Genomic DNA, 13,987 nt, shown 5'->3' on the forward strand with positions numbered 1-13,987 from the left:
TTCAGAGCATTCAATCACTGGATGAGCAGTCATCTCCTAAAGCTGGGGAGAATATCCATTTTCAATTCTTTGAGTAAATAGAGCTGATTCCTTTATAATATTTGTGCTCTATCAACAGATCTCAAAAACTTTGTTATAAATTACCTAGGCTTAAGAAGTTCATGATTAGAGAATATACTGAAGCAGTAAAACCATTCTTCTCCCGTCTCCATGTGGTGAGATTTCTTTCAAAGATAGTAGGTAGGCTTTTGTGGTGTATATTGTCATTCCATTCTGCCTTCTTTGGTTACCTTCTTCCCCACTGAATTTTTTTATTTTTAACACTGTGATCAGGCATTTTAAGTTTAAAACAGGGAGCCTATCCTTAACTTTTGTGTCTGAGTTGGTATTTCGGCTGTGCTGCCAAAATCACCTTGTGACTCTTGCAAACGTACAATTTCATTTGGGTTCAGTAATTCTTGTAGGAGTCTGTGATGCAGGCGGCCCAAGGCCACAGAAATTATTTAAGGCACAAAATGTTGCGAAACAGTCGGCTCCTCAGAGGCTTTTGAGTAACTAGGGCTTCCTTTGAACCAGTTTTGTTTTGGGGAGGGGGGGGGGTGCGTGGAAAGTGCTGGTAACCACTTGCAGTTAATTAATGTGTACCATTTCCCTCTAATTGTGACTTTGTCCAGTTACACACATCTCTCTTCCTCGCAGGGCAAGAAACTCCCCAACGAAATTTCTGTCTCTAATGGCAGACAGTTGGGGTGCTGCAACCAAGCAGTCACCCTTAAGAATTAATGAGCTTAATGATGGTTAGAGAAGTGATGGCGGTGGTGGTTTGGGAGGGAGGGGCCTGGGAGGGCAGGAGGAAGAAGCCGGACTGCTCCCAAGTGACAATGATGGGAGCCCCTGTGCTTATCTCCCCTCCCCACTCTCCCCCCCCCAGTCGCCACCCCTCCCATCCTCCCTTCTTCCCAGGAGCCAAGCGGATAGAAAGACAGGGCGATTATGAAGACGTCAGTTGGAGCCGAGGCAGGCGAGAGGGGCGCCGCGCTCCAGATGAGGTCCGGGGGGAGCCGAGGAGGGTCACTCATGGACGACCGTGTGTGTGTGTCTGACAGACTGTGAAATGGTGCGTTGTTGCACGGCTGCGCCGCACCTGGGCCCTTCATCTGTGATTGATTGGTTTGGTCATGTGTAATGGTCCCATCTGCTCTGTGTTGTTTTTCTTTTTTTACTTATAAACACCGTTCCCAGCGGCTGAGAGAGGACGAGCTATGTTTTGTCATCTTCACTTACACTTTAGCTCAAAAAAGTGGTCAAGTAGGTAAGCTCTAAAATCTCTGCAAGGAATGTAGTAGGAAAGTGCGGGTCTTCCCCTTTGCTTGTGCGTGTGTGTGCGTGTGTGTGCGTGTGTGTGTGCGCGCTGTGGGTGTGCGCGCCCTCCTGCGCACGCCTGTGCGCCTGGAGTTTTCATGCTGCCTGTTAATATCTGAATAGTTCATGAACCACGGAAGACCAAGAAATCGCAGAAATGATTTGCACAAATCTGTGTATTGTGACTGCAGCGAGGAGTTTTTTTTGTAACGGAGCCAATACTTAATTAAAACCGCTGACATCATGGTGTTATAATTAAGCGTGGCATTAATTAAGCTGGAATAACGATTTTTTTTTTATTAAGAACTGCTTTTATTGTATAAGACCATTATCGGCTAAAAACAAAGTAATTTTAAAGCAAAAATTAATTCCCTCTAAATGACCCCTTTTCAACTTCCCCAAAGTCCGGCCTCAGGACTGTCGTCATCAGGGGTGTGTGTATGTGTGTGTGTGTGTGTGTGTGTGTGTGTTGGGATGGGGGGAGAGTGGAAGTGAAATTTGTTTTTTTTCACCCAAAAATGCTGATCGGCTCCTGGCATTCTGATGGCTAATTATGCATCGGAGAGCTTCGACAGCTGCATTCATCATCATAAAATGTAATAATTAATGACATTCCAACAAAGAAAAATATGCAAATGAGGACTCATTAGCATTTTCATATTCAGCTTTGATAATGCTTTTGCTGACAAGGTTGTAATTAATGAAAATTCATGTCGCAGTCAGGAGATTGGATCGGTTTCATTCCGCTCACAATTCCCAAATGCTTGCATTATGGAAAATCGGCAGCTCTGCCAACTTTTCAGGGAAGAAAAAAACACACACACACACTAAAAGCACCAGATGCAAATTAATGGTAGGGAGTCTTTAACTCTTTAAACCAGCCCCCTAAATTTCCATCATAGGAAACATGTGATGAGTTTTAGCCTAAGAACTAGATTCTTTTTTTTTTTTTAATAACAGCAATGAACATACTTTTATTTGTGACCCAAGTATGAGAATTTCTGGCAAACTTTTTTTTTAATATTTAAAAAAACCCTCTACCTTTTCCCCTCTTCCCTTTTCCCTTTCAAGACTATTTAAATTTACATAGTAAAACATGTTAGGACAGCCAAGCCTCAGCATGTTGTGTTCTGTCCTCTAGCTGGCAAATTTACGCCACGACAGTTTATTCATCCACATGCTTTTTGGCGACTCTTCATCACGTATTTGTGCTTAGATCTTCTGGTGCCTCCCTCCGTGTGCTACCCATAAGGTCGAAAGAAAAGCAAGTATTCTATTTCTCTATTCAGGGTGGGTTTTGTTTTTGTTTTTTGGTTTTTTTTGTCTTTTTTGGATGATGGGGTTTTTTTTGTTTTTGTTTTTTTTTTTTTTTTTTAGTGCTTTTTCTTTTAGTCTATTCCCTTTGTGGTTTAGTGTAAGAGTTTGGGAATGTGCCCATAATTCTCTCACTCAACACTTCTGGTTTAGTATTGTGCTTCAGATGTAATTTTAAGAGACACTGTACAATCAAAATGGATACCCAGGAACCCCAGAGCAGGGCTCTCGACAAGCATTTAGTACAGAGAGCTATTAATTTATAAATCCTCTTTGTGTTGCTTTCAAAATGTGTGACTGTAGGTTGGCAAATAACCATTGGGTGCCAACTTGGTACCATGTTTTGTTATACTAGCCTAAAGTTCAACTGAAAGTCCTATCTGCCCCTCAACATTAGAAGGAAAAACCTAAACAGAGTTCTGACCTGATCTCATATTTGGTCATTAGATTACAAAAATGATTATCACTAAGTCAGATTTTTTTTGCTGAAGTAAATATTTTTTTAAAAGGGTTTGTATGAGGATTAAGAAAAAGAGAGAAGGAAAGCATATTTCTTTATCAATTGTCAAATTTATAAGCATTTTCACTCTCAAATGATATAAAACAACTTCAGGCAGTTCCTAAGATGCAGTTTCCTGTTTAAGTTAAATTGTAATTCCCAAAGTTGCTAGCCCAGCATAAATAAAGAATATAAATATGCCTTGTTAGGGGAAGATAGAAACTTTGATATGCTAGGTCTTATTTTTTTAAGTATCTCAGTAAAATAGAAAGTCTCATCAGTTATTTAATGAGGACTTGAAAGTAAATCTTTTCCCCTATTACACGATTAAGAATGGCTATGTTTTTATTCCTCATTAAATCTCAGAGTTCCAAGAAACAGAATTTTATTTTGGTCTCTTGCTTTATTCCAACTTTCGTTTTTTCAGTTTGTACATGAATGTGTGTGTGTGTGTATGTGTGTCCATGGTGTGTCAAGGTCTGGAGATTATGGTGGCTCTCCCCTCTTTCCCTTAAAATCTATTGTGTTAAAAGAGCAGGCAGAAGAAGGTTTTACTTTTTTTTTTCTTATAGTTTACTTCTATTTTATGCGGGCAAACTGCCCATCCAGATGGTAGAATTTCACCTGTAAGCAATCTGAAACGATCGGTTAATTCTGACATTTTATGGAGCCCTTTTCTTTTCACACAGTGCAACTAAGTGCAGAGTTAACTATTCAAGATAATGTTTCTTTTTTCCCCCCTTTTAAAGCGCTTCCTGCTGTGATTGGTTCTTTTTTCCTCAAAATCTGTATTTTGGGCTCAATTAAAAATCTGTGGCTTTAGGCACTTTGCTGCTCTTGTCAAAACCACATCTGATGAAATCTTTGACCACTTCTAATATGTGTAAATGAGGAAATGATGGCAGAAGTGAGGGAACAAGTGTCGATTAGCAGGTTCGTGGCTGAGAAGCAGATCATTGTAATTTTAAAAGCTCAACGTTCCACTAGCTTTGGTAAACTCACTGTTAACTTTTCTCCTCCCACCAAATTCACAAAGTACACCAACTCACACCTTCCTAAGGAACGCCTAGCGTGGTGTTAGCTACCAGAATCCTGAAATTTGGTTTTGTTTTCTGTGTGGCTAGCCTCTGGTGGCTTATGTGACTGAATAAACTGGAGACGTGGTTTGAAATGATTTGTTGACCTTTTATTGAAGAATCCCATTATTTCCCAAAACAGTTTTTGGGGATGTTTTTGAAGCAGAGTGTAAAAGGGAAAGGGAGTCTTGGAGTTTGTTTTTACTCACAATAATTGTATTGATACTGTATTTACAAGTTATTTTGGAATGCTACCCTCTCGTTTTTATTTCTAGAAATCCTTCATTTGCATGAATTATTTCTTGAGTTATTTTTATAGTAAAGATGGCTCTAGGGACCTCTTCTCCCTCTGGCTTATTCCTTTGGGAGAACATTTTTAAAAGTACTCTTATTATACCTGTTAAGATTTGAGACCCTGGCTGCGCTATTATTTGTTGCTTTTTTTTTTTTTTTTTCTGTTTCCTGTTTTGCACATGTTAATTCCTGTGGGTATTTTCTTTTTTAAGTGATGAGATTTTCACTGTCCAGCAGCAAACCACATTTACTGGAGTTATTGAACTCTGAAATAAGAAACCTGTGGGTGATCAGTTTTACCCTCCCCAGAAACTCTTGCTTCAGTCAATGGGAGTTACAGCCCCATGACTGAGGATTTTAAAGTAGTTTCACTAAAATATCCCAAGGTCTCCTTTCAGGTATTGCAACAAAATCAACATTAGTTTGGGGCCAGTGAAGCCAGGGTTCCTGGCAGTGTTCTTATCCAGTTGTTTCTCATATTTCCCTTGCAAACTTTCCCATTGGTTGGGGTCTGTGGAGAGATTTCAGTGGCTGGCTGGGGGAAATGTTTGGAAGAACATTTGCGTATCAAAGCAGCCTAAATATTTGCAAAAATGTTTGCTTGAGAAAAAAAGAAGAATCCACTTAGGATTAGGAAGTAACTTGCTAAAACATTTTAAAAGCATTTGTCATTTACCCAAGTATATTATTCATGAAGGAAGGTCTAGCCTGAATTTCAGGGGTCATCCCAGAATTTGTATTTTTAAACAGCAGATGAGATAATAAATGTTTTGGTGTTATGATTAAGGTCTGTACCTATATGTGGCATAAAAATGCAAACAAACAAACAAACAAACAAACAAACCAAAAAACAAGAAGAAAAAGAGACACAAATACATTTAAAAATTAATTGGTTTTTATTTAGTGAACCCATAATACAAAAGGTGCAGAGAAGGGCCTCATGAAATGATAGAATTGAATGGCTATTGAACAGCTAGCTCTAACCTCATTTTTTCCCCTATTATGTATTTTTCCCCCATAAAACACAACTGTATAGCTATGATATGACGTTCGGTTCTGTTGGAGTTCACAGACTTTCTCTCAATAGTGATGATTTGAATGGCAGATCTTTCTCCTTTTTTTTTTTTTCTTGGTGAAGAGTATCCTGTGGGCATTTTTGTGTTCAAATTATTAGTTTTAACTGCATTTCACTTTTGGTTTGGAAACAGTACATATAAAACTCAGTGCAGGCCAATTTTTCCAATTTGTTAACAATGTAGGAGTTGAGCGTTGACAATTACTGTACTTAAAAGCCCCTCAGATCAGGTGTTATTTTACCATCTGGACATTTTAATTAGTAATAAAAATGTGGGTCTGGATACACAGAAATAGGATCTACAGTACACAATGGCCCAATGCACTCTGTTGGTGCTGAGGCATACATGGCTACATCTTGCAAGTGTGTGTATGTGTGTGAGTGTGTTCATACGTAATTGTGTGTTGAGTAGGTGATCATTCCTCCTAGAAAACCCAGGCATAGGATCCTGATGCCTTTTTCAAATGGGGCATTATTGTAATACCAGAATATTTGGCTACTTTTCCTCAATATGAAATAAAAATATATAATATATACTTGCATTCCCAAGTAACACTTGCTTAAATCTTTTTAATACTCGTACTTCATGAAGTATATGGTATGGCATGGTGATAAAATGCTGACATCAGAAGTAGGCTTGGTCAGATTTGGCTCCGTTGCATAGCTGGGTGCCCTAAGGCAAATACATTAACCTCTCTGAATCTCCTTTTTTCTTACATATTGAATGAAAGTATTAATGATAATAGTTATGATACCTACCTAGCAGGATTATGATGAAGCTTATGTAAAGCACTTGATAAAAACAAAGAGCTATAACAATTGATTTTAGTGCAAATGACCAATTCATAATCCACATGCCATCTTCATAACTCAGCGAACTGTCTCATATTCAAAAACAAGAGAGCTGCAAATATGAGATTATATTAGATTATTAACAAATACTAACTTTGGGACCACCAGAAAATGTGTTACTAATTTTACACGTGAAGAAAAATGACCCATTTTTATAAAGTATCTGGATATGCTCTTTGAAATAATGTTATTCTTAATTAAGGCAGAAGTGGGTACATTGGAGGGAAATAGTGACCCTCTGGAGAAATGGAGAGTGAAAATAGTTTAGGGAAATTAGTCTTAGCGTCTTCTCTTTCGGAAAGATGCATACGTGTTTCAATCGTCATGAATTTCATGTTTGCAAACCAGTGTGAGTACTTGAACGATAATTGTTATTGTTTAGAAGAACCTACCCATTCTAATTTGTATATATGTATGCCTATATACATATATAAATATCAAATTATATAAAAATTTCCTTAAGAATGTGTTATCCCCAGGAACTGAGGGTGTAAGCTTACTATTAGACACTAGACCAGCTGCATTTGGACACTTCTCTAGAAAGCGTGTTCAGTTTTTAGTGTATGTCCAGTTTTCTTCTTGAGAATTCTTCAGGAGAAATAAGAACATTTGTTTTCTTTACTTTAAAAGAGTGACATAATGAATGGTGGTATACGCGGTGTAATGATACTATTTTGGTCATCTCATGTTCCTCTCCTTTAATGTAATACATGCACACCTTGCTCATAGTCCAGATATTATTTACATGACGTTGTTTCTAACAACCAGTATTTATTACCATGGACCACCTGGTTTTAAGGAATGTCTTAGAGAGCTTATAAGACTTGTCTCTGAGGCATGGTATTAGCAATGCAGAGTTCCTTTCTGGTGGCCTGCTAAGAGCTAAATTCAACTGAGGAAGTCTTCGGTGAATTTGTTAATCTGATAACTATTAAGTAAACCATGGAAGAAACAGGGACATACCAGTTATGTCTATATGGCTTTTAAGATTTTTTTAGACTTAAGAATGGAAACCGAATTACATTAATGTCCTATCAGTTTTACTCAAATGTCCCAATCTAATGACCAATTTCATTTGCATATTCTAGTCTGGTGAACAGATAGAGCCTACTTATTATTTGTCTTGAAATTTTTTTAAATGAGGCTACAGGTCGTCCTCTTTGAAACTCCATTTGATAAAAAGAGCCATGTGTACCTTAGCCTTTAGATTTCAGTACCCACAGTCACAAGACGGAAAAGATATTGTGGAACTTCTTTAGAAATTGTCTCATAAAAGGGATTCAGTTAAAAATTGGGGGGGCAGCATTTAAAATTTAATAAAAAAAAAAAGTAATTCAAAGTAAAGTCTGTAGCCAAACTCCTTAATTGTGATGCATTTGCCGAGTTCCCCTCTCCCATCGTCGGGCCTGCTCTCGTGCCATATGGCCTACCATGGAACATTTAACTTGTCAGATATAATGGATTGTCCTGGAAGCAGATTTTTGCTTTGAGCACTCGGCTCCTTTCTTGCATCTCACTCTCAGCTCCAGGCTGCAGGATGAAGGATTGTGGTGGAAATGCAAAGAAGAGACACACAGTTGATTCCCCTTAAGAGAGTGACCTATATGTCACAAAATTTTACCCACGTAAAGAGGCATTATCCCTGTCACTGGCCTTAGCAGGCTGCATGTCAAAATCGTTTAAATTTGCCTGGACTTAACAGATTGTGCAAACATTTCAGAATCGAGTGCTTAGGAATAATAAAACATCGTCATTTTAACTTATGCAGAAATGGTGTAGGCACATCAGCCGAAAGATGAGTATTATTTATCATGACCTACATGTAACCTAAACCACCTGGTTTGTAGATGCTGTAAATTAAGTTCAACTCTCAAATCTACCGAGAATGCTTAAGAAAAAAAAAATCACCTTATGGAGATGTTACATGGCTTCATTGTTTGTTTGGTGAGGAGATGTGAGGTTGAAATGATCATTTAGGTGGATGGACAAGTGGCTGTTAATTATCCTACCAAGCTTTCCATCTTGAAACTTAAATGCACACCTTCCATTTATTTCAATCTATTCGAAATTAGACATTGAACATTCTATGGATTATTTCACTTTTATATGTAAATGTAAAAAATATAGTATTTGATGTCGATTTTAATTTGGTGCTTTCATGAGGTAATTCATTTTTATTTTCAAGTCGTGATATTGTTTCTGAAATCACAAGCTTAGAAAACTCTAGGAGGAGTTTGTGGCTTTTGCATTTATAGGAAAACTTCCTTAAAAGAATAAACAGTGCCCTTTCTATACATACATGTTCATACATAGCTGTCAGGTATTCCTCTAGTAAAATCTGCTGTAACCCCAAATACTATACATTTTTAAAAAGATTTTATTTATTCATTTGAGAGAGAGAGAAAGCACAAGCAGGGGGAGCAGCGGAGGGAGGGGGAGAAGCAGGCTCCCCGCTGAGCAGGGAGCCCAATGTGGGACTCGATCCCAGGACTCTGGGATCATGACCTGAGCCAAAGGCAGATGCTTAACCGACTGAGCCACCCAGGTGCCCCTGTAACCCCAAATACTATAATACAGAGACCCAAATAATCAATCAAGCACAAACAAGTGGAAAAATAAGTAACTTATGTATCTCATTTAACCATAAAATGATACATATTTTTGATTGCTCCAGGGTTACAAAAATTCATTAGTATATTTGTATATGACACATGGAAATATACTAAAAGAGACTCTATTTACAAAAGTTAATTTAATATACTCACCAAAACAAGTGTTTGTGTGTTAGAAATTTAATATATATGTTATTCCACAAATTCATGTATTATAGATAATTCTTAATATAGAACTATAAAAAACTGCAGTGACCTTGAAAACTGATATAACAACACTTCCATACAAAGAATTGTATCTTTTTAATGGACAACTTCCCATGAAGCAGCTAAGAAATCTGCTAAAGTCCGCATTTAATAATAAAGTGTACTTGTGTATATTTCCCACTGATCCTAAAGTGAGCACACTTGTTTCATTAATGCCACTGACGGGATGATTCTTTCTCCCCCCTTCTCCCCCACTCCCTGTATTCAAATTTTGGTCAGGCTTAGTGCTAAGTGAGTTTGGGTGGTGCCTGGCCACAGCCAGCTCTTGTCGGGGCATGTGCGCCCTCTGCTGGCTGCTCAGATTGGAATCGACTGGTGTGAGGGGTTCTTCATTTCTTTCACTTTCCAGGGTTGGGTTTTTTTGGTGTGTTTTGTTTTTGCATTTTTATAAAAATAATCATATATTTGTAGTGATTATAAAGTTGTAGGTTAATACTGAGAATGACAGCTAATTTGTTTCCGTTGAAAATAAATTTTGGGGGTTTGTTTGATTGATTTTGCTAAATAGACTCCTGATAGTTCAAATAACATGTAGAGTATATACCAGTCTTGAATTTTTAAGTGGTTGATTTCATCTTACCATTGATTGTATTTTCATTGCTTTCATAGTTTCTCCTGGTCTGATTACACTTAAGAAGAATTCTTGTTGGGACTAAGTTGGGAATGGACTTCAAAAAGAAAAATCATTGAAATTTTGCCGTATGACTCTTTGTAGGTAATGGATGTGGCAGATAATCCCTAGGAGAAAACTCTCTCGTAGCATCAAGAGTTGTCACTTGTCTTGTGGAGGAAAATGACTATCTATTAACATTGCAATGTTTTATAAAGGCATTTTTGGCTTCCTTGCAGACCAAATGAAGCTATCCTCCCGGGCAGACATTGAGAATGGTAGTTTAAGTGGAACCTCTTTTTGTTTGGTTTTGCTTCTTTTGGTTATTGTTTGTAGAGTGTGAGATGTTATAGGAGCAAATCACCGATGGTGCCCAAATCACCGATGGTCCCTTTTGTCTTGTATTGTAAATTTCTCTGATTTGTAAGCAAATGACTTCAAAATATCCCAGCCAGCTCCCTAAAATATGGACTGATCAAAGAGTTTAGAGTTAAGGAAGGGGGAAAATGTCATCTAAGTTTTTTCCAGTTTCCTGTCTTTCCAATTTTAGGAAGTTGGAAAGTTACCTTAAACTTTGTTTTGAATAAATGATACAAGTATCTCTGATTTATTTAATATGTCAAGTAACTATGAACTGCTTTCTAACAAATATCAAGTTGCCCCTAACTGAGTTATAATGGCATCTTGCATGGAATCTCAAATACACATCTCTGCTGTTTCCATCTATTACCATGATGAGGTTCTATTAGGCATTCTCCTCCTCTGTGCTTTTCAGTACACCCATTCACCTCTTACTGATGTACATTGTTGGGTTTGCTCCCTTGCATTTCAACCGTCTAAATCCTTACCTCTTGAGAACAGTGTCCACTGTTGATGTACCAGCAGCCAACACGGGGTACACAGAGGCACCAACAAATATTTATTTCCATAGTTCATGTTTTTTGGACCTCTTTTACAACTATTCAGATGATCATTTTTGCAAGTTTCCGAACTGAAAATTGCTGTCTGTAAACATCTATTCCTTGTAATGTACTTTATTTTCTTGCCTATTTTGCTCATATGAGGTCAGTATTCTGACTACTCCCCTTGTCCTTCCTCCCTTCTTCTCCTTGACCATCCTTTCCACGGCCTCTCCTCTTCCTTCCTGTGCCCCCCGCCTTCCTCTCTTGTTGTAGTCATGCCCATGTATTCAGTCATTGGGAGACTTCCCTTAAGCATCATAGTGTGGGACTCAGTGGCTTGTGTCATTTTATCTGTGAACCATCATCTTCCTTTAGCTGTGACTCGTGTCACAGGGGAGTTGGACTCTGAGGAGTTTGGTCCTGTTTGCCTTCCACTTTGGTTGTGGTGGGCCTGATCTCTTAAAGTTGATCAGGTTCAAGAATTAGCAGTCTTCTCATTCTTTGTCTGCTCTATGGATGCTTTGAAATGTATTTTGAATTTTGGGCTATTCCCGCCCCCCCCCAGCTTCTCAGTGATGGATGTTTAGGGAATAGAGACCAATTATAATTCAGTGCTAAGGCTGAAGAAATGGTCATCTAATATATCTGTTGTCTTACATATATAAATGAATGACACTTGCATTATCTTCTGTCTGGGGTTTAAAATGGGGGCATCTGGCTGGCTCAGTAGGAAGAGCGTGCAACTTTAGATCTTAGGGTCTAGAGTCTGAGCCCCATGTTGGGTATAGGGATTACTTAAATGAAAAGCACTTAAAATTTTTTTAAATGTTACTTATGTATATTTGTATATATATAAGTATAATGCTTGTATATATTATACACATGTCTAAACTATATTTAAATCTTCATGAGATTCCCATCCGTCTTACTTTTGTTCAGTCTTGAGTATCATATCAAATGTACTTGTGGTTTCTTTGAGAGATGATACTTGTTATATTTTTGTTAGTTGTAAACTTAGCTTGAAAACTGAGGCCATTGCCTACATGCCATGATGCTAAAATATGTAATTTTCCTTTATGGATCCTATAACAAACATAATACTAAAACGTTTCCTCTGCTGTCCCACTGTGGCTTACTCAGAGTCTGGTCAGTATTATTTTTTACATATAATACTAGTAAGACTCTGTTAGAACATCAGCTCAATGGGCAGCAAATAATTTATTGTTAAAAGTGATTTTTATGGTGAAACATAGCTCTAGATTTTCTTAAATTTTGCTGATAAATTAAAAATTAGCCAGGCAGCAGAGTCTTTATTCATATGATCTTTCTACTGCCTCTGACCAGAAATGTCATGGATCTCCTCCAGGGGAATCAAAGGACCACATTTTCTCCCTTTGTATGGACTGTCTTCAGTAGAGCATGGAAGGGTAAATACATGGGCCGAAGGGCCCTTTTAAAAACTATGTTCACTAGAGGTTGACCGTGGAGTAAATAGGCGATTTCTGTCTTGGGATAGAATGGGAAAAGGGATAGTTGCAGAGCAGTGGCCAGTGGGTCTGATAGAAGAGGAGCGACCTTTTACCTCTGGAACTCTCATGTCTGGGAATTCTGTCATTTATTAGGGGAATGAAAATACTTGGTAATGGGAGACTAATTTCTTTGAAACAATCAGTCTTCATTAGTGGAGACGAACAAATTTAAAGGCCAAGTATGCTGACAGAAAAAGGTTTCTGAAATAGAACTCAGAAGGGGCCTTGGAGATCAACAATTATTTGTTTTTAAAAATCCATTTAAATGGGTTGGATTGGGTAGTAATCTATTTTGTTGTTGTTGTTGCTATCCACCAGGCCACCAGGTTTATTGGAGTTCCATCTGATGTAACCTTAGAGGCTATGCCTGTCACTTAAATTGGTTACTGTTATCCCTGGCTTGTTGAACTAACCAGTAGAATTTTACTAAAAAACAACAACAACAACAACATTAGAATGCCAGATCCTACTCCACTGAATGCAAATACCCTGGGGTAAAGAAGGCAGGAATCTGTTGTAAGAAGCATCTCCCTAACCGGTGTCATGACCATCAAGGTTTCTTAGCCACAGAACAGAATTTGAGGGATTGCTTTTCTCCACACCCATCCTGTGTCTTCCTTTCCTCCTACAAATCTAGCGAAAATATTTCTCTCCGCTTGCTTTGATGCCTTTAGTGTATATTGCAAGATTGACCTTTCTTTGTTTTTATATAAAAACTATTATGTTTCTTCAAATAAAAAATAAGCTTTCAAATGCTTATGTTGTTTCTTCAGAGGGCACACAAGTCCTTAATTGCTGTGGTTTGATTATAGCCAGTCATCACGCACAAACTGTGGTAACAATGTGAAACAGGGTCGGCAGAACTATTAAGATCTTATTCATATAAAGCCAGTGGTAAGTTACTCATTAGAAGTAAGTCGAGTGATTTCGGGGTTGCCCTTAGTCCTTCAGGTCTCCAGGGGACCCTTGTACAAATTGCTGATTCAGAAAATCATTATTCTGGTGACTGAAGTGGCACTTCAGTGGCCGTAAAGAGTTATTTGACACACCTCCCCAAACAGCTAAGTTATCCCCGTGATTATGTTGATTAATTGCACACTCTGTGGAATTAGCGTTATTTTCAATGAAAGATTTTCCTGCATTTGGAAAATAAAGCATAAAATTCGTGTGCTTTAATTTGATAATGCGGGCACTTCTCCTGAGCATGACACCGAGTGAGGGGAATATTTTGGCTGTTGTCTAGGGCATGTGGCATAATCTAAGGTGTACTTTTTTATTTTGCATTTAGAAAGTACTTTTTGGTGTACCAGAGGATGGTCACTCAAAATGCCTATTATTTCTAACCTTTTTATCCATTCCTTTATGCCTTTCAAACTGAGTTAAAATGATGTGAGGGGAGAGGGGTTGTGGTGCACATTGGGAAGAAGACAGGTGGAATAATCTTTGTTACCAGACTAGATACGGACATTACATTTTGAACACTCCAAAAAGAGTCTAAAGGGGCTTTGGTACTGGAATTGGAAGTTTATATTCTAGCTTCATCTCTTGATAACCTGTATAACTTCTTCTACTCCTGTAAGTCAGTTGTTCTTTCT

At 38.0% G+C, this 13,987-nt stretch overlaps 1 protein-coding gene across 37 annotated transcripts in view; it reads left to right on the forward strand.

The window, feature by feature from the left end:
• TCF4 (transcription factor 4) overlaps positions 1-13,987 on the forward strand; it is a 353,491-nt gene that overhangs the window by 154,267 nt on the left and 185,237 nt on the right. Inside the window, exon 1 of one of the 37 annotated variants that reach the window (XM_064578872.1) lies at positions 2,347-2,626. The exons of 33 other annotated variants lie outside the window; for them this stretch is intronic. The gene's annotated coding sequence lies outside the window, so the exon portion shown is untranslated. Of the gene's footprint in view, positions 1-2,346; positions 2,627-13,987 lie in introns of those variants that run through there. 3 more of the 37 variants (XM_064578875.1, XM_064578869.1, XM_064578870.1) reach the window with 3 other exon arrangements.

Source organism: Mirounga angustirostris, unplaced genomic scaffold, assembly GCF_029215605.1.
Source record: "Mirounga angustirostris isolate CCGP_5_RB_7025 unplaced genomic scaffold, mMirAng1.0.hap1 SCAF_14, whole genome shotgun sequence".
NCBI classification, from domain to species: Eukaryota; Metazoa; Chordata; class Mammalia; order Carnivora; family Phocidae; genus Mirounga; species Mirounga angustirostris.